We start from the raw sequence: 24,318 nt of genomic DNA, 5'->3' as shown, positions 1-24,318 counted from the left end.
ATCTCCGTTCGCTTCGCGGACGGACTTCCCTGTTCGCGCCGCGGACAGTGCCCTGATTGGCCGAGCGGCTTGCACGATGTCTGCGGACACCCAACGTGTTCGTTGATTGGATGGCGTGATGCGTGTAGCGCATCAGATTTTCTGTGGCGCCCTCCATCTTGCATTCGCAGACGACCGCGGACAGCACAGTGAAACTTGGATTAAAAATTGTATTTAGTGGAGTGTGTTGGTGTGTAAGAGTAATTGGGGAGGGTGGGGGGGTATGAGATAGGTTCAATGTTCTGTTTTTTTTATAAGCTAGACTCTTTTGTTGTGTTCAATTTGTCTGCGGACAACACGGCTGTTCTGAAATGTTCTATATAAACTAAATGGTGGGGTGTTCTGAGGATGGAGTATGTGTCCGTTTTGTTCGCAAGCAAGCTAAAATTGAGCTAAGAACACTCGCGGTGTCCTTAAATGTTTGTACATAAACAAAATGGGGGTGTCCTGAGGACGCTGTCCGTATTGGCAAGTTGAATGTGTTCTAAGAACACTGGCGGTGTCCTGAAATGCTCTGATTACTTACCGGTAATCTTCATTACTCCTAGTCCTACTCTTCCTCGTCACAGTACTGACGCCCCTCCTCACCCTCCCTGCGGGGAAGGTCCCATGCTCCGGCTTGGTAATATGAAACTGAGTGATGTGGATGTGGGGGAGGAGTTATAGGAATTTAAAGAAATAGAAGAAGGTCATGTGTCAGAGGCAGGGGCCTCATGAAGTAAGTACTGGGACGAGGAAAAGTGGACGTGGAGGTAATGTTTGCAATTAAACAAAATGGGGGTGTTCGGAGAACGCTGTTCGTATTGTTCATTGTCAGGTTGAAAGTGTTATAAGAACCCTCCTTATGTCCGCTGACATTACAATTTCCTATGGCCCTTACCTGACTTTTTGTCCACTAAACAAACGATAAATCAGGCTGCTGTGCGTCGACATTATGTGGTAATCCTATCACTTGCCCCATCGACCTGGCTGACCTGCTTTTGCAACACTAAATCATATCTCCCGCCCCTAAGCCTGACATTATCAACGCATTCATATTCCCCGTCTCTCTCTGTGACGGTACAGGGTGCATAGCCAAACGCGCCCAGCCATCTCCAGTCCTACGTGACTTTACACAGAACCCGGAAAACAACACAGATCATCTCAAGACAAAGCGTGCAACAATTCGGAATATGAAACTGTGATTTAAAAGCAAACAGCAAGATAGTACATTTCGTAAAGTACTTTTATTTGACATCAAATGTTTAGAGAATATTCAGCGATTTGCATTTGTCTTTGCTGTTGATCCGCAAAAGTTCATCTTGAGTCACGCGCTGTTCCTTTGCGGTTCCTACGCGACTTTACACAGAACCCGGAAAACAACACAGATCATCTCACAACACAGCGCGCCACAATTCGGAATATGAAACTGTGATTTAAAAGCAAACAGCAAGATTGTACATTTCGTAAAGTGAGTCACGCGCTGTTCCTTTGCGGTACACAGGGTGTTGGTTTATGATAAAATAAGCACTATGGTGCCACTGATAATCGGAAGGCTGTTCCAACAACGAGGCATTAGACCACCATAATGGTTGGTATGTTGTTTCTAGCCGCTAGTACCGCGTAAGAGCATATTGGTCCTTGGCGATTGTCCCATAAAATGGTGAGGATCATGAAGTTGTTTACAAGTAGCTGCACATGGCAGTTAAAAAATCTGTCGGCCGGGGTTTGAAAATTGTGGCATTCACAGTACGGGAGGACATACCTGTTTTAAAAAACATAAATTAGTCTCACCAGCCGATCTTCATTAAAAATATTAATTTTATTTATTAGGGCGTGAAACTATTTGCTAGTGAGGATAGTGCAACGAAGTATGTTAACTTATTCCCATTAACCCACCCTCTGCCCTCTGCCTTTTTCAGATCCCTCTAAGCGACAGGGGACCAATTTGGCGGTGATAGTGCGCGGTAGAAAACACTATGCCACATTGAAGGAACAAGTACAACTTAACCGGGCTTTAACGCCAAGCTATTGTTATTATATTCCGGTATAAAATAATCTAAAGGGTTACTTACATTATATTGGCATTTTCCATTGTCTAAGCGTAGAGCAGTCCCAAAAATACGACTGTCTGTGCCAAGTATCTTTCTCATAGTGATATAATATATAAAAGTGGTTTCGTTTCAGAAATTTCATCCTTATCGTGTCTTACGTTTTTGCAACTCCTTCAAAAGAAGTCTTTTAGCACGATCCCTGTCTGTCAAGGTCAAAAAACAATAGAACCTTATAGTGCGAGTCGTGGGCCTCTCCGGCACGCAAGCAAAAAATGGAAGCAGCTGACCTTCACTGTAAACAACCATAAATTCTTAGTTTGCAACATTCTGTGTACAGCCATCTCTGAGAAATTGCTTTTTACACTCCATCTTTGTATATTGTTTGCGTGCTAATAAAAAAAACTTTGTTAAAGGGACGTTATGGTTCCAAGTAAAATCGAAAAACCCCTGAAATTCCCAAGTTATGGTAAGCTAAGCAACCATAACTCGCGCCACCACTGTGCACTGCTAAGACTAACACCCAGGACATCAAAGATGACATCACAAAATCACATTGAAATTTAGGAGCATCTTTAATCCATAAAAGCATGTGGATATCTCTGTGCTCCTCTGGCTTGGTATTTTTTTCTCCAAAAGAAGTGTTGCACTTCTCCAAGGGGAGGAACAGTTTTATTACAAATAAAATGTAGCATAGCAATGAAGCGATGGTGAAAATATCTTGAAACATTAACAGGATCCAGAGAACAAAGTTCTCCAGGTGTTAGTATATCTATGTTTGTTTTGTTTTTGTTTGATATGCATAGGAAATCATGTAAACCTTCCCATGCATATTCTGCACAACTTAATGTAACAAACCAAGTGGGTGGCCGAAGGTTTCTGATCATACAACGTACATCTCCATGACGTTGAAACCAGTACTCTTTGGTACCATGCATATTTGCTAATAGATTTGCAATATTTGATTGTAAAACCTCATCTTTTTGTTGCACTTTTTGTAATAATTGTGTAGCTGTCATATTTTGAAAGTGTGATCCTGATTTTAATATGTGTGCAACTCCAAAACATAAAGTTGCTAGTTCACTTTCAAAGAGTAGGTGGAATATGTATTCCACATTTTGTCTAAATCTGGGATCTTCAGAATACATCCGTAATGAGCGGTATTCTGATGCTGATATTTGAATAGGTCTATCATCGTACCTTCCTCCTTTGCCAGGAGGAAAGAGTAGAGAAAAAGAGCGTGCTTCTATACTTTTTTCCCATATGCTGATTAGTGATCCTTTTGTTTGACGCATTTGGTATGTTTCCAGTGCATTTTCTATGGTGTCATTAGAGTGCAATGGGTGAATTGTATAATGGTCTAAAGTGTTTGATATTGTAGCAGGATCTAGTAGCTCAAATTGACCAGCTTCTAGTGTCTCATGAATTATTCCAGTTGTATCCTTCAAGTTTTCTTCAATATTAATTTCTTTGTAATATTCATTATTCTCTTTAAGATATTGCAAGGCTTCTCTAACTTTATGTAAATCTACCAGCTGTTGCCAAATTATTTTGTCTTTTGTAGGTACTCCATTTACCAAGATAATTAAAGATTGTTGCATTGTACGTTGCACTCCTAGAGTGTGCACATTTTCTTTTAGGTCTAATGGTAAATACACTACTTTTCCACGAATACCTTTCACTAATTCAGAGGGAGGTAATTTTGCAGTTTTTGGTTGAAGGTGTATTATTGCTTGAAATGGGTGCACTGTTTGAATTATGATGCTCTCATATAAATTAAGTTGTTGAGGGGTTTTGGTAGTGGATATAATTCCAAATTATTTGTGATAGCATTTGAAGGAGTTTGGTTGTTGTCAAGTTTTGTAGTGCAGTAACTACAAAGTGTTACAGGGTCAGTTATTTCGTATTTGTTTTCTGCTATAAGGTAGAGAGCTAATTCAAACCATTTAGAATCTTCATTGTCTTCTATTTTGTATGATAGGTCTACAGTTTTTGTGTTACTTTTATAAAAAGTTCTGCGGCAACATACACACACATGGTTTGATACTTCAGCTGATGTACTTTTAAATTTTAGTATTGCTTTTTTGTATGTGTGTAGTAAAAGGTTGCTATGTGGAGAATTGTTACCAATTTGGTTTACAGCTATTTCATCCTGTAAGTGGGTTTCACTTCCAAATTTTTTTTTCTGAATATAGTCAATTTCTTCTAGTAGGTCTTTTGCTGTACCATGTAGAAGAATGTTATTTAAATTGGCTAGTGCTAAAGCAGGACTTTTAGCATAGTACAGTTTATAAACTAGATTTCTTATAGTTGAATGATGTGTTGATATCCTTTTGATATTATAGAAGGTGGTTTTGCAAGTAGGTCCTATAATGCAGGCCAATGAATGTCTTTGTAGTCCTGTGTACTTGCGTACTGGACAGGTATCCATATTTTGCAGTAGTTTAATTTTGATTTTGTCTTTGCTTTTCACATATTGATTAAGGAATTGGCATAAAGACTTGAACAATAGTTTGGGAATGTTACACATTGACGTGCATGGCCATTTGTACACTAGACATTCTGATTCAGTTGAATGGAGGGGTAATTCTAAGTTTTTAGGGCATATTTTGTAAGGAGTACTTCTTGTTCCATTATGGTATTATTAACCTTTTCATAACCTCAACCACTGCTATGTATGGCAATTGTATTTGTTTGCTTTTGTTTGTTCGCTTCTTCATTAAATATGGTTCTGTGCTCGTAGTGTGACTCCATTCACCTCTGTAGATACTTAAGAAGTTCTTTCTGTTGACATTTCGTTTATTGAGAAGTTTTTTTTGTAATTTAGTTATTAGTATTGTTAGTGGTTTCATTTTGTTTAACACTAAAATTAATAACTTTCTTTTGAGAAGAATTGCACTGTCTAGCAATGCTTCTAAGATTAATTTCATACGATAGGTTTTAAGCGTTGAACCTGGTTTCTCTCCTGTTTTTATAAGATTTTGAAGGACTTTGTGACGGAACATTTTGGCTAAAAATACTTTTCTTGGTATGATTACTTTGAACTATATCAAGATTTAAAGAAGCAGTTTTATCTGTAGTGATAGCTGATTTTCTGTTAATTGTTTTTTGGTTTGGTTTACATTATTGATAGAGGCAAAGTTTTTGTACTTGAATCTTCTTTTGTTTCACTAAATGACTGTATTAGCTGTTTTGTTTCAACTTTTTTTTTACAAATTGTGCTAGAGATGGATGCTTATGTTGGACACTTTTATTTTCATTTGCTCTACTTCTGCGTTGCTTTCTACGGACTTGAGGTTTGGTAGGCATTCTTTAGGGTCTGTTCAAAAAATAAATAAGGTATGGGTTGGGGTGTTCTGCAATGTATGTGTGCTGTGTGCATGAGTGTTTGAGTAAGATGATAAAGATGTATGTAGTGGTGTGTGATTGTGCATTGGGAACTACAACTAGTAGGGATGGGTATTATTGAATACTGCTGCTTCTTTTCAGGAGAATGGTCTTCACGGCAATTGTAAAATAAACAAATTAGTCATTTTGTTTGTATATAGCACTGTTTTTAATTGGCACCCTCAGCGCCTTTCTCAAAACCATTAAAACTAGCTTATTTACATAAAATACGTTGCACCAGTTGAATACATAGGATATGTTCTTAATGAACAAATTGTATTGCAATTACTAACTGTAGCAAACAAAATATCTTTACTATGTCTTGTGAAATTTATAATGTAGCACTGAATACCATTATTCCTGTAACTAGGCTCTTCGAAGTAATAGTGCCTCAATGTAATGGATGCTTGTCCTATATATATGTAAGTAATTAAATAAATAAAGAAATAAAAAAATATATGTAATTGTACAAGTATTATTATTTGAGATTTGAATATAGAGTGTGCATGCAATTTTGTTTGACTATATGTAGTCTATATATTTCATTTAAAAAATGTTAGTTTAACATGATTTGATTGTGTGTGTATAAAGAAATTAAATAGTATAACGGTTTGTAAGTGACAGTTGATTTTAGGAGATTGAAAAAAAGACAGTAGATTCATTTTACAGATTATACAAGATTGTACAAGCTAAACGTCAGTTAGAAAATGTGTTCATGTACTGTACAGAAAATATGCATGCCTGTAGTTTGTGTTCATGCATATGGATATGCATGGAGCCGCAAGTAGAAATCTTGGAGACTTGTACAGTATTTCTTGTAGATGGTGCTTGCCAATTATATGACACTTGTACTCCTTGTACTCAGAGAGATTCACAGTACATTTGCAGCGCTGATCTATGATGATGCAGTTAGATGTAGAGGTCTTGAATGTGCTTGGTGGATGGTCATGTGACTTCTTAGCTACATCCAATGAGGGAATGGCATAGAGATTGAAGTGGAAATGGTAGAAGGGCTGTTCATGTTACGATATGTCCGCAGACATGGCGGTAGTTCGCGGACATCGGGTGTTACATCCGGGGATTTTTGGGTTCAGAAGTCATGCAAATGAGAATGAGCACTGAAAGAGATTGGTCAGGAAAGTTTAGTGGGTGTGTTGTGCCAGGAGAGAGTTTCTCAGATACTCTTTTTGCTGAGAGAAGAACAGATAGCTATGGCTGTGTGTTTCCGAAAACAGATTGTTTGGATTTTGGGAGACTCGTGGATACATTGGTTGAAGGTGCATGCAGAATTCTGTGGGGTAGCTGTAGATCTTGAATTCCCACATGTGGAAGTACACTGGCATGGAGTACATGGAATGAAGTGGTTGGACTTGTTACCTCTCTGTGCTACTTTGGAGACAGAGCAACATCCAGATATAATTTTAATTCTTTGTGGAGGGTACGGTTTATGGCATGTGTCTGGAATTTCTTTGCAATTTGCAATGAAAGAAGGAATTGGGAAGGTCATGGACATGTTTGCAAATTCTCAAGTAATTTTGTCACGGATTACGCAGAGACAAATGTGGCTTTGTTCTTCTTCATTTGGTCCACAAATGGAGAAAGCAAGGTGCAATGTCAATAAGGCTGTTTGTGCCTTTCTAAGATATTTTGGCATGTCCTCTTTTCACAATGAAAATATTATGTTTCGTAGTACATACATTTTTCGCAGAGATGGAGTACATCTAACTTATGCTGGCAATCAGATTTTTCTAAGAAACATACAAAATGCATTGCAACCTTTTTTAGAATTACTGCATCCATTTTGAAGTAGGTGTTGAGTATTTATAATTTTTGAAACACAAACACCTCCCAAAGGCTCTTTTCAGAGCCACCACTTCCTCCCAGAGAAAATTGCAATGCTTATGATAGGATAGCACCCCAAAATTTTAGATGTCCCCGGACTGTCCACGGACTTCTAAAAAATACAAAGAGCCCTGCTTCATTTATTTTCACTTCTATTTTTTAACTGTGAAAGGCGGCTCTGAAAAGAGCCTTCTTTTTTTTAATTTTTGTTATTTTATATTTTTTTGTTTTTTTTATACACAACACACTAGGAGAGGAGGGGAAAGGAGGGTAAAGGGGGGGACACCAACCACAGGGATAAGAAAGGGCGAGCCGAGAGAGGAAGATGTACAGTGGGTTTTATTTGGGTAGTGAGCAGGTCTTCTCGTGCTCTGAGACGATAGTCTCAAAAGCACTCCGAAGTCGCTCCCCCCTGCAGAGTACTGTGTCACAGTACATACATACAACTGTGAGCCTCGAAAGGTAAGGGTCATCAGCATTCTGTATGGCCTGTGAGGCAGCTTGAGGAAGACGCTGTCCCATAGAGGTGTTCCTTGTGGTGACAGGATCGGAAACGGAGGATGAAGTACAGGAAATCAACCTACTACGCTCCTCGCAAGGTACAACCCTGCGAATGGCCCCAGAGTGAAATGACCTGAGGAGTCGCTTCATGGTTGTGGTCTCAAAACTGTACGAACCATGCCTCCTGTGACTGAGTACCATTTTGCACTCATTGCAGGTGACTCGGTTCGCACGAGCCTTAGGACCATTCCCATGAATGGTAAATAACCGCCACACCCAAGATTCACGCCTAGTGCGGGTAGTAGGGATTTCCACTACCTCATTCTCGTCATCCTCTTCTTCCTCCTCTGCATCCTCACTCCTGTTCCCCTCTTCAGGCCCTTGGGGAGGTGGTGGTGGTGGAGGGGGTGGGGGTGGTGCTGAAGCAGGTGCAGCACCATGTGGCAGTAGTTCAGCCATGGATGCCATCTCGATGATGGTGTAATCTGCAGGTGGCAGCAAAAATCGCTGTGTTCTGAAGAACAGCCAGAAACACAATGAGAATAAGCTCTAGGGCGTGGTCTTTTATAGGGGTGCTTGTACGCGGTTCGCGGACATGCGCGCTGTCCGCAGACAGATCGAACACAATAAAAGGTTCAAAAGGTTTCAAAAAGTATGTAGAAACTCAGGATTAGTATGTGGGACTTGTGCTATGGTGAGTTTTTATTAAGAAATATTGTGGATTACTTGAAAATGTACTTTGACATTGTTTGTGGACCCAAACAGTGTCCGCATTCAGAACACGCGATCAGCATGGGTGCAGTCACATGATCGCCCCGCGAACATGTTTGCGAAGGAAGCGGATGTCCGCAGGACACCAAATGCACAGATATTGCTTTGCGCATGCGTGTTGATGTCCTACGGACACTGTTCGCGTCCTGAAGTAATTAAAAGTGCGTCACACGTGAAACAAACAGTTTAACTTCCTTGCGAACAATACGGACAGACATAGCGTCCTCAGGGCACCTCCATTTTCGTTTATTTACGAACATTTCAGGCCACCACTTCTGTTCTTAGAACACTTTCAAGTTGGTAGCGAACACTACGGACAGGTATAGTGTTCTTCAGGACACCTCCATTTTCGTTTATTTACGAACATTTCAGGACACCACATGTGTTTTAAGAACAGTTTCAACTTGCTAGCAAACAATACGGACAGGTATATTGTTCTTCAGGACATCCCCATTTTGTTTATTTACGAACATTTCAGGACATCGCGTGTGTTCTAGAACAGTTTCAACTTGCTAGCGAACACTACAGACAGTGAAAGGAAGCGCCCCCAATTCAGCACGATCCTCCCCGCAATGAGAGACAATAAGGGACTCTCCCGTAGTGGGAATAAGACCAAGACAGAGTGCGGGTGAGCGTAAGTGGGAGTTTATCCAAGGATAAGGCATGCAAAGAACTCTGCAACCTACGAGAGCGCTCTGCCTGACAATAGCAAAGACAGGCGTATTTCTAATACAAAAAACGTCATCAACACCTAAACACTATAGGGGGCACAAGTCAATTGGGATTGGGTGGTGTCGACTAACTATAGGTGTTGCTGGCGCGGGGTTGGTCTTGGCGGGACGACGTCACTGGTCAGCCTCGTGGGTTGGGTTGGGCCTGGCAGGCCGGCTTGAGGTCATCCATGCGGTGTTGATGTGCTGGGGCAGCCTGTGACAATAACGAATACCTTTCCTGTCTCATTTGCCCTAGGCCATGCACACTACAGTTATTCAGAAAATGACATTTACGTTCATTAATAAATCGCTTCACCAGCTTATCTTATAAAATAAACACAACACATGAGGAATGCACCTCGTGAGAGGTCTGGTGGTTGTCGGTTGGGGTGAGATTTACCTGTGTCTTATTGACCGGTATTTTAGGTCACGGGACGGGGCTCTGGGACCTGGGCCGAGTGATACATGTCTGTCTGCTGCGTTAGAAGTTATTATATAGATGGGTCTCTGTGTCTTGTCCCAATGATGGGGGTCGTCCTTACACGGGGTCAGGATTCTTGGGGGGGTTCGTGGGGATTTATGAGAGGGTGCTGGTAGATCAGTGGGTTCATCCGTGGGTTTATTACCGTGCTGTAAATAACACAGGTGGCGGGCTGTGGCCTTGGTTGCGGCGCCGGGGCCTCTGACTCTCTGAAGTAACGCCAGCTTGGTTGGGGGAGGTGAGGGAGCGCAGCACAAGTCTTAGCTTTTTTATCTGGCAGGCTTGGTGGGGTGGGAGAGGGAATGACCTTGCATATACTCACAAAGGTATTTTCCTCGTGCGTTGCTGATCAGTGAATGCAGAAGTTTTATACTGTTCTGCCTTATTTTAACGTTATTCAGACACACATATATATATATATATATTTCATTTTCGTTACACATTTCTTTAATACAGTCGGTTCCAGTACCTTTTCATTACCTAACATTATGTTCACTACATTGTGTGCGTATTGTATGTACATTAGACGTTATACGAGGGATATCTAGGTTATGGCCTACAGAGATTGATGCTCGCCGCTTTGGGTGATTCAAAACATATATGAGTTCAAGTTTCTACATACTATTGAAAAACACTTTTACAAATAGAGGTTACACGTTTGGTCAACATCTTTCTCCGTGGTTATAGCAGCATTAGTCCAGACCTGGAGGGATATCATATAACGTTACATTTTTATGGTTCGTTCACATTTTAAACAGAGGTAGTTCATTAATACCAATACTTGAACTATTTTCTACCTTCTTCAGATAGTGATGCTTCAGCTTTTTTCCCCGTTGCCCCGGCCTTGCGGTCCGGGTCATACGGGGTGCAATATCACATTGTTACTAATATAATGTTGCCGTGTTGGCATCTCGGGTTTAGCTCATCTCCGACTTTCTCATGGGAACGCGCTCGCAGCGGATCTGCCAGGGCTGCTGAGGCGGCAGAGATGCATGAAAGGCCCTCCAAAGGTGGGGGCCTCGTTACAGTGTGCTGAACTCACACCATGTTTGCTGTGCAAGATGGCGTCTAGGCCTAACTTAAGTTTCGGTAAATGCAAAGACAGGGTGCGTGTGGGCAATGTCGTCGGCGGGTGAACCCCCCTCCACCTGGGCCCGGGTGGCATGAGGGTGCTCCCACCGAGCCATGGTCCTCACCTGGGGAGGGAGCTGTAGGTGAGGAGGGCCTCGTGGCCATTCCTCCCCTACATTTCCCCCCTTTCGTTACTTAAAGTAACGAATTTCTTTAGCTCTTCTAATCTTCTACATTCTTGTTCTTCTAACACTGCACCATCCCATGCAGGGGTTCCTTTTATAGGCATCCATGCTCTGCACACCCCCCTTAAGCTCTCACCTCTCCTAGCATACTCGTCTGGTGTACATGTCAAATATATACAGTCGCCGGTCTCTTCCAGATCTACCCAGACCTCCTCATACCATTCCAGTTCTACGTCTCGTGGTTCTTTAATCGTGGTGTGCCATAGCTTATCTACTATGTACTTGTCACGGCACATAGGCACTAACTGGTACCTGGGGGTGTTGTCTGTTCCTGTCTGCACATGTACTTCTTGTGTTGCTTTAATTGTACCACCGGAGTTGCCCATTGTCACCATCATCATTGCACCGTTAGGGACTGCATTAGCACAACATCGGAGGCCCACCTGGCACAGGCAGAACATCACAAGGATGATCACCACTATTGGTATCAGGAACTTCATTGTCACTCCAAGCCATGAGGGAACCCAAGAGAAGATATTGTCGAACCACGAGCTATCCTCAGCTCCACCTTCCATTTTCATCTTCTCGCCCAGGTTATGTACTGCTTCAATAACGTGGGACAGGGACCCATTTTCTGCGTCTTCGGAAGGTACGAACGTGCAGCATGCACTTCCTATTTTTCGGCAAACACCTCCATCGATTGCTGTTAACAGGTCTAGAACATACCTGTTTTGCATGGTCATTAATCGCAGAGCTCGTAGTTCCACCTTTATTATGTTAAACCCTTCTTCAGTGTCATTGGCCAACTGGATCAGTTCCCACCGTGTGATCTGGAGCCATTTTGCATTTGCTCTTGCTTGGACACTTGATACTAGTGAAGCAAAGAATGTTTCCACGGAGCTGAACAGGCGATACTTGTCTGGGATCTGTGCCAATAAATCAGATGATGCTTGTGATATGTAGTTCGAGGCTCGCTTGTTCCTTGAGAGCTCTTCTCCTTTCCCTCCGGAGGACAGGACATAAAGGTGCGCTTGTGTAGTTGGAGACGCTGCATTCTGGTTCAAGCCTTCGTTCATCGTGTTACTTCTGTCAATATGGCTTTCGGGAATCACCATTAGTGTTGAATGCAAAGTGGCCATTGAGCAGCTACCACTCCATGATTGGGGAAGGTGCAGGTACGCCTTGTTCCCGCATACCCAGTAGGTGTCCATTAGTGCTGCTGTTCCTTTTTTCATATCTGGGATGGTGAGAGTTTTGTTACAGTTCTTGTTCGTTCCTATTGCCATTTTTCCTTCTCCCTTGAAACATAGTTCGTTTTGTATTTCACTTTGTAGCTTAAAGGGTTTTTCCATCGCTGTTACCCATGTTAATTTAGGGATGTGTTCTTTCCATATTGGCAAGCACGTTCTTTCCATCCACCGCAACTTTTCCGGTTGAACACCCTTCAGTGCTTCTGCCTTGCACAGCACTTCTTCGTCTTTCCATTTGCTTTCGGAAAACAGTGTCCCTTGTATTGCAAAGAAAGGTTCTTTAAGGCAGATCACTCCAGACGCTTGCGAATAGCACGTTTTGTTGTTCTGTACCATTCTGAAAGAGACATCGTGTGCTTGGAAAGTGTTCTTTATTCTACACAGCGTGAGATGAAGGAGACATTGGGCATCCACAATGGGCAATTCTCGTGGCAACAATACTTTAGGTGTGCCTGATGCATGGGGGATAAGTGAGCAGACATAACAGCTCTCATTGGTTGTTTGTTTAGCTGTTGTGCTCATATCTGCATACCATTTATTTGCTTGGTGAGGGTGTCGTGGGTCTTCCATTTTGTCTAACCCTAGCCCATAATACTCATCATACCCTTTTCCACCAGTCTCTCTTCTCCGCCTACTTTTCTCCCTTCTTCTGTACCTTCTCGTTATAGGAGGTGAAGAACCAGGCCCCCCTTCCTCCCTCCCACCCCCCTTTTCTAATTCTTCATATAGGGACTTGTGTTCTGTCATCATAATCACTTTTCCATCCTCATTAATAAACAAGAGATCGTTGTTTGAAATTGGGGCGGGAGGGATCGTGTGGTTGTTGTATGTTCCAGGTTGGGACATTGTGTCATTATCTACATTTTTGGTTCTCCATTGTGAGAGGACAGCAGTGGGTGGTGTAGTATAGTATCCCCACACAAAGTGTGATCCATCCCAGATCAAGAAATCACCTTCTTTGATACCTACAGTCGGAATTGTTTTCGTTCCAGGAGCAAGGGTGGTGTTGTTCCCCCCTCCCCCCTCGTTCATCTCGGTAGAGATGAACGCTATAATCCAGTGTAACACCAGACAAAACATTGAGATGAAGAACACGATAGCACACATTGATAAACCACATTCAAATGAATATGTTAATCTAGCCACTAACATTTCTCTAAATCTAACATATCTATTAGTTGCAGGCTGCCCATTCGATGCCATGATAAATCCTGTTTGAGACACAAAAGTTCATTAAATACAAACATGTAAGCATTTCCACATTGTAACGTTTCGGTGATAAAATATAGGGTTGGGTGAGGAAGGGGGTTTGTTGACAGACAAGGTAGCTTTCAGTCAATATTATTCGTACCTTACTATATATATATATAAATAATAAAAAACATGACATTTTAAAAACAACAATAATAAAAAACATCTTAAAGAGTACAGGAAGGGAAAAAAGAACCCCACGCAAAACTTTCAAAAATTGTAAAAAGAAAATTTACATATACATGTGTACATGTTTTAGTCCAGGACATTTGTTGCGCGCTAATTGTGTTCACTGTTCATCTCATGAAGCACACAAAATTCCAATCATTCATTCCGCACAACTTCATCGTCCGCTGTTGCCTGTGCCTCATCCTGCACCTCACTCTCCGCAGCGCTGTAAGCTTTACGTACATCTGTCAAATGCACCCAATATCGCAGGCCCTTAACCTTTACTGCTGTAGGCGTGCAAAACACTACCTCATAGGGGCCATGGAAGCGTGGTGCGTTCCACCTCCGCACAAAACTTCTAACATATATAAGGTCACCAGGCATTAGCTGTAGTGGTTTTTCAGGCAAACCGTTTGGTTCAGTCGCGTTCCCCTCCTCTCTTGTCGAGGGGGGGGCTAGTTGCTTTGAAATTACGCGCGCTGCCCGTGTCAATTTTCGCAGGTATTCTGTGAACTCCTCCCCCAATATAGCTGCGCTTCTGTGTGCATCAGAACGCTCACGGAGAGGCGAATGCGCTGTGTGCATTCTTCTTCCCGTGACGATCTCGTGCGGGGACAAATGGTGATCCTTACTTGGCTGGTTTCGTAGTTCAAACAAGGCCAAAGGCAGGCAGTACATCCAAGTCTTTTTAAGGGAAAAACAAAGTTTTGATAATCTGCTTTTTAACAGGCCGTTTATCTTTTCTACGACGCCATTACTTTGAGGATGATAAATCGAACATAATTTGTGCTTTATTCCCAATAATGTAGTCACTTCTTTAAAGAGTTCATTAACAAAATGCGTCCCGTTATCTGAGCGAATAACGTCGCAAATTCCCCAGCGCGGAAACACTTCCCGCACTAGGAACTTCGCGGCGCCCTTCGCGTCAGGGCGGGCACAAGGGCCTGCCTCCACCCACCTCGAAAATGGACATACAACCACAATCATGTATCGAGCCCCGTTACACCTTTCTCCCATGTCTACATAATCAATGTGGAGCTCTCTGAATGGGCCACTTGGTTTTGGTATCGTACCCCTTAGTGTACGCAATGTCATACCTGAGTTGTAAATTTGACATGTCGTGCATTCTAGAGCTAACCTTGTGACGTGTTCCTGGAGGCAAGGTGTAAACCAATCTTCTTGTATCTCTGCCATTATGTGTTTCTTTGTGTTGTGTGCAGGAAAGTGTAGTTGTTGAAATGCTATTTCTAACAGCGTGATTGGCATTACCACTTTTCCTGAACTCTCTTGTCGCCACAATAAATCAGTCGGTGATTTGCTGCATCCTCTCTTAGTCCACAGCAATTTTTCCTCTGCACTAGCTCCCTCTTGCAGCTCTATTATCTCCTGTGTGGACATCATGTTGTATCCTGTGGGGACTTCTTGGCTTGCTGTGTGGTGCAACATGTACTCTCCTATTTCACCTTTTTGTAGATATGAAGCTGCTTTGGCAGCGGCGTCTGCTGCCGCGTTCCCCAAAGATATAAAATCTGTATTTGCGGTATGAGCTTGACATTTTACGATGGCCACTGCCGTGGGGTCTTGCAGGGCCTCAATCAGTTCTTTCAATAATTCTGCATGCTGGACTGGCGTTCCGTCTGCTCGCCGAAACCCTCTCCGCCCCCACCGGGCCAACCCGCCGTGAACTGTTGTTGTCATGTATGCTGAATCTGTATATATGGTCACTGCGCACCCCTTGGCGGCATGCAATGCTTCTATTAGCGCTATTAGTTCTGCTGCTTGCGCTGAATAGTGTGATGGGAGGCGGTGTTGTACTAGTATCTCATATTCATCTTCCTCTAATCGTACCACTGCCATACCCACATGCTTTTCTCCTGTCTCCATGTCGATTGATGCTGACCCGTCCACAAAATACACCTCACCCTCGGTCAGGGCATTTTCAAAAATCACTGTATCCTTACTTTCGTCACCTGTGTACGTGGCGCAGTTGTGGTTTTGCATGTCCTCTATGGTGCATGCCTCTGTGATGAATGTGGCTGGGTTCACTGTTTTACATCTTACTATATGGATGTTAGCGCTGGACAGTATTATCTCATATGCTGTGGCGCGTTGTGTTGTCAATGTGCTCTTTGTTCGCTCTAATATTGCAAAAAGTGAGTGTTCCACAAACAGTGTCACCGGGCAGCCCATTACTATCGTGGCACTTTTTTCAATTGCGAACGCGGCTGCAGCTAGGGATTGCTCGCAGGCGAAATGACCTTGCATTACTGCGTCTAGGGTGCCGCTGTAGTAAGCTAGTGGTTTGTGCCCTAAGGATGTTTTCTGTGTCAGTACTGCTGTCATCAATGTTCCTTTGCAGTGTGAAAATAAGAAGAATTCGCGCCCATAATCTGGGTTTGCTAGTACTGGAGCGCTTGATATCAGCTCTTTTAGTGAGTTAAATGCTGTGTTCATCACCTCTGTCCATTCTATGTGTTTGTGTTCTTGTTGTGCTTCTTTCAGTGCCTGTAGCAGGGGCCTTGTGTACGCCGCATAGTCCAATATCCATGCTCGGCAATAGTTACACATACCCAGAAATTTCTGCATCTCTTTTACTGTTTTGGGCTCCCCAATTGTTCTAATCGCCTGTGCCCTGTCTGGTATAATTCGCTTGCCATCCTTTGATATCAACTGACCCAAGTATAGGACCTCCGTCAGACAGTATTGTAACTTCCCCTTGTCCACCTTGTACCCCTTATTTGCCAATAATGTCAAGAGTGTTATCGAGTCCTGTCTGCATTCTTCCTCAGCCTGTGCACAAACCAATAAATCATCAACGTACTGAATCACTGTGCTTTCTACAGACAAATTCCCCAGATCTTCATGTAGTACCCTGTTAAATATGCTTGGGCTCTCGCAATATCCTTGTGGTAGTCTGCAGTGTTCGAACCTCCTTCCTCCCAATGTAAATGCTGTCAAGTACCTGCTCTCTTCTGCCAAGGGAATCGAAAAGAATGCATTTTTTAAGTCAATTACTGTGAAGTGTGATGCTATTTTTGGAATGTTGCACAGTATTGTCGCCGGGTTCGGGACTAAAGGGAACTCCTTCATTACCACATCGTTCAATGGGCGTAAATCTTGTATCATCCTCCATGAACCCCCCTTCGCTTTTTTGATTGGGTAAATGCATGTGTTGCATGGGGAGTTTGAGGGCACTATTATACCCTGTGCTAGCAGTGCTTCTATTGTCTCTCTGATCCCTTCTTCTGCTTCTCGCGACAGTGGATATTGTTTCACCCGGGGTAGTATTGCTCCTTGTTTTACTTTTATCACCACAGGCTGAACTTCATGTAGCAACCCTACATCGTGGGGGCCATTAGTCCATAAGTTAGCGGGTACTGAACTCATGTCTTCATCAAAAAATGTATGCGGTGCTCCTACTACCGCCATTAGTTCAACTTTAGTTTGTCTGGCTGTAACTACGATGTCGCAGGGCATTGCCAGTTCCATCACTACTTCACCATCTCCCTCAGTGTCAGAAAATAGCTCCTCGTCCGAGAGCTCTCTCAGGGGGATATTTGCATTTGTACACAATACTGTCCGCCACTCACACCCTTCCATGTCAATACCAATCACGCATATTCTGTTTGCTGATACATGTATTGCATGCAAATCCAATGATAGTACTTCCCCAAGAGCAGTGTCAGGGCTTGCTATGGGACGAAAAAGGAATTCTGCTGGTATTCTCCACTCCACCCTTTTTAGTTCTGGTACTATGAGAGCCAATGTTCTCATGCCTTCAACAAACATCTCCTCATTTCTTGGTACCCCTCTGATCTCTTTTATTATTGTGTGGCCGTGTATTACTGCTAATATACGGAGGGGGCATATGCCTGGCGTTGAACATACGATGCCGCTCCCTGTGAATGATATGGTCATGTTTAGTTTGCTCAAGAGATCTCTCCCCAGTAAGTTGATGGGAGAGTTTTCATAGTACAGTAAGGGTGCTTTCACTGTTTTACCCCCCACTGTCACATCCAATACCTCTGTGTAAGGAACTTCAATTACAGCCCCAGAGAACCCCTGCGTCTCTAACGTTCTATTAGATAACGGGAACCGGCCCTCTCTAATGCATGATTTCTCCGCTCCCGAATCCACCATGAATATGAATTGCTTGTCTCCTATCTGCGCTCCTATCAATGGTTCCTCTGATGCATTGTGGGTCGTAGACAGTACTGGACACGCAAGTGCTCTCTGTGGGCTGTCCTATGCGGGGTGTCTCATTGCCCCCCCTTGATCGAAAATGTTCCCCGAAACTACTGACACTCCACTGTAAGGTGCGGGGGCTGGTGCCCCATTAGCTCCTGTGGCGAAAGTATTACCAGGCGTGTAGTGCACATTGTCATTATTCTGTGGGCTGGTTTGTGTTCGGTATTGATGTCCGTGTAGTTGTGCGTTACTCCTTTGTACTACATTGTCTGGTTGCTGGTATTGTCCCATGGGGAGGCCGTAGGGGCTTCCTGGATGGGGGTGTCCGTACTGTTCTATCTCTTGGAAACCGTTGTTTTGTCTGCTCCTACATTCCCTTGAGTAATGCCCCCATCTCCCACAATTCCAACAGCTCCCCTGTGGACCTCTGGGACCCTGCCACCCATTTCCTCCCATTCCTCCATACCCTTGTCCTCCTCTTCGCCCCCTGTACCCACCTCTTCCTCCTCTTGGGGCCCACTCTTGCCACGTTGGACCTCCGTTCTGCTCCTGCTCTGTCCACTGTCGTTGCCCTTGTCCTGCCCAATTCGCTGCTATTCTTCCTTGTATTGCTATTTGCCCCTCCTCTCCTTCCTCTCCCTCCCGTATGAGTGGGAGTCCCGCTACCGCTGCTGCGACCTTCACCAATTTTGATTGCACCAACTTCGCCTCGTCCGCCAACCTTTTCTGTGCTACTTCCCTCTCTCTTTCTTTGATCCGTTTACAATGGTGTACTATTATGCTTTGGATCTCCGGCCAGCCTTTTGCCTCAACACCTGCTATTTTATCTAGTGCCTTTTGCACTTCCTTTGGGAGCCCTCTTTTAATGATGAAGTAAAATAGAGACGTGGATTGGTGCCAGGGCGTACCCGTTTCCGCTCTCCACATCTCCTGCACCCGGAGAATGTAATCCATAGCGTCCTCCCCATCATTCATGGTACATTGCATTACTGACTGCAGATCAGGGGTATCTGGGAAGGTTTCCCGCAGTGCGTCCCACACCCTTGCTCGCACGGTGTTAAAAGAAGCCCCATCATGGCGATCACACTCCAAAGTTACAGCTGGAAAACCCGCTTTAGCCCACACTCTGTCTGCCTGATCCCCTACTGCGGACACTAGTAGGCTTTTCACATCGCCTACTGCCAGCGGTATACCCGCGGTATGTTTCTCAAATGCATATATCCACTTGCTTGCCCCTCCTGACAGCTGTGGTAGTAATTTCATTAAGTTAGCCTTGTCCATCTGAGCCCACGGTATATAGTTCGGCCTCCCACCTCCCCTGTGGAGTAATGGTAGTTGTAATTTCCCTTTTGCCGTTGCAGCTTCCTTTTCCTTAGTCACTGCTGACTCTAATGACGCCATCTTCCCCACCCTATTTCTTAGTCGTCCTATCCATTCATCCTCTATAGTCCCCAGTGAACATGCCCCATCTAGCTCCTCGCCTTCTCCTCCTACTGCCATGCTCAATCTATCACTCTCATCCCCCCCTCCTCTGACATCACATAACAAATCCTCTCTGATCCCTCTCTCTCGCGAGACATCACCAATGCTTCCTTCTGCTGTCCCTACTTCTATTATCCTGGTCGGTTCTTCCTCAATTCTGAACAGTATTTCCCCCTTTTTCCATCCTTCCTCAATTTGTCTACTTTCGCTCGACGCTCTAGACGTGCGTCCAGATTGTGTGGGGGCGCACGCTGTGCGTTCACATATGTCTTTTATTCTTGAGAGCTCATCTCGTGCCACTGTAAGCCTCGACTCTAAGTCACTCGTTAACTTCTCTATGTCCACTCTCTGTGTGCCTCCCTGGGTGCGCTCTCTGGTGTTTTCGTATGGTGGGGGTGCAGTTGGTCTTTGTGGCGTGCTGGTTGAAGGGGGAGGCACATAAATCGGGTCGCTATATCCTGCTGCAGGGGCTGGTTTAGGTAATATTGGGTACAACATAACCACTTCCGCAGGCTGTTCTGTACTTAACTGTTCCTTTTCCTCTCGCGGGATCATTAGTGGATTGTCTGTGGTGGAGGGTAAATCAATATTTGGAGCTGGAGCTTTGGGTGGGGGTACTTCCTCAAACAATCTCCAAAGATCTAATATCTCCTTCCTGTTCTGCCATTGTTTTCCCTTATACTTGAGGCGAATACATGTACATACCATATCAAGAACGCTTTTGTCAAAAGACCCTCCTTCTGGCCAAATCTGGGGCAACCCCTCCCCTTTCAATTCTGTTAACCATTGATCATGATATTTATTTATGCGTTCAGCATATCCCGGCAAGCTCTTGCAAATGTGTGACAAGGGAGTTTCAGCCCCCATCCTTTAAATCGCTAGCGCTACCACGTTCGCTTTCGTTACCTTTTATTAGCTGTAAATATGCGTATGTATTCCTTTATGGCACAGACAAGAGCGGACCTCTTAAAATTATCACCCACCGTTATTCACTGCACAAATCTCTTCTCACTCACCATATCTCATCTCCTTCCCATTCCCAGGCACTCTTATGTGATCTCACTTGTAATTGATCAAGTACTGGTTATGGCCACACTCTCTGACACCACCTCGCGGCCACCCGTTCGTCTCTCACACTCGTACGGTGCGCGCACCCTTCACAATGCTTTCCACTCACACTCTTTGTCTTTCTCCTCCCTTTCCTCCCTAACCAGCTGTCCCTGTTTTCCTGCTAAGGTTACTGTGTTCACGTCTGTACGTGCCACTACTGAGTCCCCGCTTTTTAAGATGTTCTAACTTCTTTATACCCTTCTCATTTTCGCCCCCTACCCCGTGGAAATGGAAAAAGAAGAAATAGAGAGAGAGAGCACAATCACTAAAAAATATTCCCGGTGTCTCCTTTTGCTAGACACCAATAACTTATTTCTCACTTCTTCATATATTCCCAGTACTAGTCTAGATAGCACTATGCGGCGCCGCCTTCCACCCCCTCTCGGAGCTAGGTTTCCGTCACTTCTACCACGTCACTTATTTCTTACTCCTAATGGCCATATGCAAAAGAAAGAATAAAGAAAATTTCAAGACCCGTCTGTAGTAGACCCCCGATATTCTTCTCCTCTACCTGTCCCCGTTCTGTTATTCCCAATTCCCTTTCTTTTCCCCTTGACGATCACTCGCACTCGGTACTCACGTGCCCGTCTTGAACCGATACTCTCCGAAACTGGGTCCGTCCAGGCGGCGTCACCGGTAACTCAACGGTCAGCCCCTGGCTCCGGCGAGCGGCACTCAAAGGGGATTTTTTTCCAATCGGGATCCCGTACCCTTTCTCATTGAGTGCGCACTTCTTATTGTGCCGGTCGCCGTTGGCGGGCGGCCTCCCGGAGACGGCTCACCGTGCGTATCCCTTCTCGACCGGAGATTCTCGTGCCACAAGGGGGTCGTTTAAGAAGGAGTTAGGAAAAATAGTTTGGAGATATCACGCTATCGGGGTCACCACTGAAAGGAAGCGCCCCCAATTCAGCACGATCCTCCCCGCAATGAGAGACAATAAGGGACTCTCCCGTAGTGGGAATAAGACCAAGACAGAGTGCGGGTGAGCGTAAGTGGGAGTTTATCCAAGGATAAGGCATGCAAAGAACTCTGCAACCTACGAGAGCGCTCTGCCTGACAATAGCAAAGACAGGCGTATTTCTAATACAAAAAACGTCATCAACACCTAAACACTATAGGGGGCACAAGTCAATTGGGATTGGGTGGTGTCGACTAACTATAGGTGTTGCTGGCGCGGGGTTGGTCTTGGCGGGACGACGTCACTGGTCAGCCTCGTGGGTTGGGTTGGGCCTGGCAGGCCGGCTTGAGGTCATCCATGCGGTGTTGATGTGCTGGGGCAGCCTGTGACAATAACGAATACCTTTCCTGTCTCATTTGCCCTAGGCCATGCACACTACAGTTATTCAGAAAATGACATTTACGTTCATTAATAAATCGCTTCACCAGCTTATCTTATAAAATAAACACAACACATGAGGAATGCACCTCGTGAGAGGTCTGGTGGTTGTCGGTTGGGGTGAGATTTACCTGTGTCTTATTGACCGGTATTTTAGGTCACGGGACGGGGCTCTGGGACCTGGGCCGAGTGATACATGTCTGTCTGCTGCGTTAGAAGTTATTATATAGATGGGTCTCTGTGTCTTGTCCCAATGATGGGGGTCGTCCTTACACGGGGTCAGGATTCTTGGGGGGGTTCGTGGGGATTTATGAGAGGGTGCTGGTAGATCAGTGGGTTCATCCGTGGGTTTATTACCGTGCTGTAAATAACACAGGTGGCGGGCTGTGGCCTTGGTTGCGGCGCCGGGGCCTCTGACTCTCTGAAGTAACGCCAGCTTGGTTGGGGGAGGTGAGGGAGCGCAGCACAAGTCTTAGCTTTTTTATCTGGCAGGCTTGGTGGGGTGGGAGAGGGAATGACCTTGCATATACTCACAAAGGTATTTTCCTCGTGCGTTGCTGATCAGTGAATGCAGAAGTTTTATACTGTTCTGCCTTATTTTAACGTTATTCAGACACACATATATATATATATATATTTCATTTTCGTTACACATTTCTTTAATACAGTCGGTTCCAGTACCTTTTCATTACCTAACATTATGTTCACTACATTGTGTGCGTATTGTATGTACATTAGACGTTATACGAGGGATATCTAGGTTATGGCCTACAGAGATTGATGCTCGCCGCTTTGGGTGATTCAAAACATATATGAGTTCAAGTTTCTACATACTATTGAAAAACACTTTTACAAATAGAGGTTACACGTTTGGTCAACATCTTTCTCCGTGGTTATAGCAGCATTAGTCCAGACCTGGAGGGATATCATATAACGTTACATTTTTATGGTTCGTTCACATTTTAAACAGAGGTAGTTCATTAATACCAATACTTGAACTATTTTCTACCTTCTTCAGATAGTGATGCTTCAGCTTTTTTCCCCGTTGCCCCGGCCTTGCGGTCCGGGTCATACGGGGTGCAATATCACATTGTTACTAATATAATGTTGCCGTGTTGGCATCTCGGGTTTAGCTCATCTCCGACTTTCTCATGGGAACGCGCTCGCAGCGGATCTGCCAGGGCTGCTGAGGCGGCAGAGATGCATGAAAGGCCCTCCAAAGGTGGGGGCCTCGTTACAGTGTGCTGAACTCACACCATGTTTGCTGTGCAAGATGGCGTCTAGGCCTAACTTAAGTTTCGGTAAATGCAAAGACAGGGTGCGTGTGGGCAATGTCGTCGGCGGGTGAACCCCCCTCCACCTGGGCCCGGGTGGCATGAGGGTGCTCCCACCGAGCCATGGTCCTCACCTGGGGAGGGAGCTGTAGGTGAGGAGGGCCTCGTGGCCATTCCTCCCCTACAACAGGTATAGTGTTCTTTAGGACACTTCCATTTTCGTTTCTTGAAGAACATTTCAGGACACCGCGTGTGTTCTAGAACAGTTTCACCACTTGTGTTCTTAGAACACTTTCAAGTTGGTAGCGAACATTACGAACAGGTATAGTATTCTTCAGGACACCTCCATTTTTGTTTACTTACGAACATTTCAGGACACCACTTGTGTTCTTAGAACAGTTTTAACTTGCTAGCGAACACTACGGACAGGTATAGTGTTCTTCAGGACACCTCCATTTTCGTTTATTTACGAACATTTCAGGACACCGCGTGTGTTCTAGAATAGTTTCAACTTGCTAGCGAACAGTACGGACTGGTATAGTGTTCTTCAGGACACCTCCATTTTCATTTATTTACGAACATTTCTGAACAACCGCGCTGTCCGCGGACACCTAAATTGTTTTTTTTTTTTAAACTGAAACTAATTACAACACAATATAAAAATGAAAGTTTATTTAACATATATTAACAATTTATGACAGAGAAGGTGAGGCAGAAATAGAAACAAAAACAGGAGAATTAGGGGTTTAAACATGATTGGTATCAGGTGAAGAAGGGATGAAAGTCTCATCAAAATGTTTTGGGTTATGGAGAGCTTGTCTACAAATAAAATACATTTTTTAGTTTCTGACTGTTACTGAAGAAAACCATGTGCCCTAGATATGTCAGCAAAAGAAAAAAGAGTGAGCCAGACATGTGATGTCATCAGTGATGTCATCAATGACATTTGTGATGTCATCTTTGATGTCGCGCGTGTTAGTCTTAGCAGTGCACGGTGGTGGCGCGAGTTATGGTTGCATAGCTTACCATAACTGGTGAATTTCAGGGGTTGTTCGGTTTTACTTGGAACCGTAACGTCCCTTTAACAAGTTTTTTTCACTGAATTTCATAGGTTTTTAGTAGCGCAACTTAACCATAACATCCCTTTAACAAAGTTTTTTTCACTGAATTTCATAGGTTTTTAGTAGCGCAACTTAACCATAACGTCCCTTTAACAAAGTTTTTTCACTGAATATATAT

The sequence above is a fragment of the Ambystoma mexicanum genome, chromosome 3p, assembly GCF_040938575.1.
Source record: "Ambystoma mexicanum isolate Mex_15411 chromosome 3p, UKY_AmexF1_1, whole genome shotgun sequence".
In the NCBI taxonomy this organism is placed as follows: Eukaryota; Metazoa; Chordata; class Amphibia; order Caudata; family Ambystomatidae; genus Ambystoma; species Ambystoma mexicanum.
The sequence above is the reverse complement of the archived record's forward strand: the minus strand, read 5'-3'. Positions refer to the sequence as shown.